The sequence below is a fragment of the Gymnodraco acuticeps genome, unplaced genomic scaffold (genome assembly GCF_902827175.1).
Source record: "Gymnodraco acuticeps unplaced genomic scaffold, fGymAcu1.1, whole genome shotgun sequence".
Taxonomy (NCBI): domain Eukaryota; kingdom Metazoa; phylum Chordata; class Actinopteri; order Perciformes; family Bathydraconidae; genus Gymnodraco; species Gymnodraco acuticeps.
Genome location: NW_022991228.1, coordinates 766 through 4,458, shown reverse-complemented (window position 1 = coordinate 4,458; position 3,693 = coordinate 766). Strand labels below are relative to the sequence as shown.

At 43.8% G+C, this 3,693-nt stretch overlaps 1 long non-coding RNA gene across 1 annotated transcript; it reads left to right on the top strand.

Moving 5' to 3' along the window:
• The first annotated feature begins 1,658 nt into the window (after positions 1–1,658).
• On the top strand, positions 1,659–3,275 carry LOC117561820. The gene is made up of 3 exons (XR_004571454.1): positions 1,659–1,791; positions 1,940–2,076; positions 3,085–3,275. It is a non-coding gene; the product is annotated as an uncharacterized LOC117561820 (long non-coding RNA).
• Positions 3,276–3,693: the final 418 nt, after the last annotated feature.

Genomic DNA, 3,693 nt, shown 5'->3' with positions numbered 1-3,693 from the left:
AAACGTGTTTGTAAAAAGGCGGGGCTTAGAAAGAAATGCTCATAACTCATCAACAATGTATCCATATATCACAGATGTTGGTGGATAGCTTCAGTCTCTCTTGGGGAATAGGCACACCCAGAGCCCTAGAGATATAAGGGTTACGACCATAGACTTAAAGGTTACGACACTCCCATAGACCTCCGTTGTAAAAAATGGCGGCGCCTACTTCCGGGGTATGGACATCGAAATAGTTCCAAATATTGTCATTTGGGCGTTGGACCTCATTCACTTACATAACGGCGCGTCGATTAGTTCCAGAGGTAAGTTGCTGAAATATCGAACTCTTTTGAATTGTCAACTGTCTATATTGTATCAGAGGCCCTTTATGATGCTTATACTGGTCTTCATTTGTATATGCACAGCGTAATTATCTATATTTTATCTTGGTTGTTACAACCAATTTAGCTAGCATCGCCTGCTAGTTAGCTAGCGCGACTTCGTCAGCTTTGAAGGTAAGATTTCAGTAATGAATCGCTAGCAGCTTATATATCAATGATGCTGGGTAACTAACAAGCAGGATTTAGATTGATTATGTGTTTTTATTGTTATTTTGGTTTTTATCTGCTGAACCTGACCGTGTCAGCCATCCTTAGTCGGCTTTTTCTGTATGATATGACTTAACTGCTAGCACTAGTAGAAATGAGGTGGCGTTTGTAATAAATATTTCATTTAATATTTCATTGAATTTTGGGATATACTAACATTTCATTATGTGACATGTTGACTGTACTTTGTTTTTTTGTGTACTGTTCCGTGTTAACTCATCTGTACTGTACAACTAGCCTAGCGCTACTTTTTAATGCTGGATGGCATGCTAGGATAGATTCCTTTGTATTGTAATATACACACTAGTTTAATGATTGTTCTTCAAAGGTATTATTCAGTCTTAAAAAAATAATAGCCTACTGAACAGGCTACTCTACAGCAGTGAATGAAGGATGAGCCTAAAACATGGTCATGCATCCAAAATGTTTATTTTTAACAAAATAAACACTTTAAAAAAAATAATTAGCATTTTTTTTTATTCACCTCATATGTCAGCCATGGCTGTTGCTGCTGCTGCTGGCGGAGGCTGCTGCTGCTGAAGGAGGGTGCTGCTGCTGGAGGAGGGTGCTGCTGCTGGAGGAGGGTGCTGCTGCTGAAGGAGGGTGCTGCTGCTGGCGGAGGGTGCTGCTGCTGGAGGAGGGTGCTGCTGCTGGAGGAGGGTGCTGCTGCTGAAGGAGGCTGCTGCTGCTGGCGAAGGCTGCTGCTGCTGGAGGAGGGTGCTGCTGCTGGAGGAGGGTGCTGCTGCTGAAGGAGGCTGGTGCTGGCAATGGCTGCAGGTGATGACTGCTGAAAGAAGAGGAGGCTGGAGGCTGCTGACGGTGGACCGGGAATGGAGATGCCAAGTACATCGATGGCAACGAGTAAGGTGTTTGGCAGTGGCCTAGATGTTATGACCTTCGGTGCAGAGGTCTGTTGGGTCTTCTTTGCCTTCTTACTCTGACTCTTGCTGCCAAGATACCCTTTTTGTTTATCCTTCCTCTCAGCCCTGATGCACTTTGATGCAATCCTTAACCTCAGCCTGGTGTATGTTGAGAGGATTTCTTTCTTCAGGTCATGGCATGAGGGAAGGATGCTGTCCAGCAACATGGCTTCTTGTTCCAGCTGTGACACTGCATTTGAGGACTCCATGAGGGAATCGCTCGTCCTCACACGGAACAGCTGCTCCACGTTCTGAACAAGGGTGAAAACCTCATCAGATGGACGGTAATCTGGCTCTAATTTGGTCTGTGTTGAAGATTTTTTTAAACTTTAGATTAATCAAATTGTGTTTTTTTTTTAATGCCGAATTAATCCTTTTCCGTTTTACCAGAGCCCTCTCTGCTCTCTTTCTTAGTAATCTCTTCCTTCTCAGTTGCCTCATTAGATCCTCCACGTGAGCCCGGTCACAACTGGCCCTTGGCAGTCTGGTCCCTGGAGCACCTGACCCTGGCAAACTGGCCTCTTCATAGCTGACCCCTGACTGACTGGCTCCTGGCACACTGATCTCTGGTAAGGTGGCCTCTTGATTGTCGGCCCCTGACATACTGGCCCCTGGCAGTCTGCTGACATCTGTCTCACTCTCTCTGTCTGTTATGTCCCTTTCATTCCCTTGGAACTCCACCTCAATATCTCCCTGAATCTCTGTAACAATAACAAGGCAATCTTGCTGTTATATGTGTATGCTGCCTTTACATGTGCACCTGTGAGACTGACCGTTGAGTGGCCCAGACCAAGCAAAAATATAACCCGACGTGGGCATTTATTAAAATCATGTGCACAAAGTTCACAGCCTCAATCCTGCTGTTCTCCTTGCACACATCCTGCAGCCACAAGGATCTCACACACACCCAGTTACAAGGAAACAGCACCTAAATACACACATACTAACAAGACACAGGTGAGGGGGGAGGAGACAACACAGGACACCAGGTGCACACAATCATCAGCCACAGACAACATATTATTTGCACCCTCATTACTCTCAACCACTGTCATCCTTACACCAGCATAACTACTCTCGGCGCTCTCGCAAACTCCCCTATCTTTTCAGGCGGAGCCGAGGACCCGACCAGCACCTGCCAGACGACATTCCAATAAATACGGTTTAATCAGTTAAAAAATACTACCTCAATAATTAGTATAAATTATGTGCAAATATGTAATGTCAACTGTACTGTGCAATCACGCTAATAAAGTGCAATATTACCCGGCCTGAAGCCGTCAGTCCATAGTGACGAAGTTACCTTCGTCACAGCACCTATTGTCATTTAAAGGTACACACTACACTCCTATAGTGACATTCATCTAAGTTCGTCTATTGGCAATGTTAAAGTATGAAGAAATCTGTAGATTATCTACATGTGGTATATGAGTCTTCAGAGAATCCCTGAACCCTGGTAGTTTTGAAGCTGTATAATCTGAAGGTTGCATTAGGAGTGTAGTCTATCCTTGAATTATATAACATGGGAAACATTGTTAGCTTCATATATCATACCAATGTTTGATGTGCCATAATAGGTGTGGTCATCATTCCTGACAGCTGGAGGCATACTCCTTGACGTGGATGTCCTCCTTTTCGGCTTAGGCCGATGTATAAATACTGTTGGAACAGCATCTGGCCTCAACCTCAAATTTCCTCCTGATTTGTTGCCAATATATTGGTCGTCTTCAAAGTGTACCTGTAGGTAGGTAGGTTTGATCAGTTTCCACTGCACACTTCAAATGTCATTATAGCGGCCAAAATCATAAAAATATAAGAAAGAAATATAACGCAAAGTGCCGCCGAGGCACCCGTCAGCGAATCTTACGCATGGGTAAAAATCAAGGTCCGAGCAAAAGTCGTTTCAGTGCAATTTATTGTCAACACATCAAGCATTTCTCTTCCTTCTTACCCGATGGTAAAAAACCATAAGCCTACCGGGTGCGCCGCTCACTACCACCTGTTTCCCATATTTATAATGAGCCGGTCTCCCCTCCCCCGGTGCCCAAAGGCTGTCTTTACAAAACAGAGGCATGGTACAACTTATTTGATCAACTTAAATAAGAATTAAAAGGAAGATTTACTATAAACAAAAAAGAACAATAAAATAAATGGATAACTATTAAATAATATAAGCTCCTAGATAT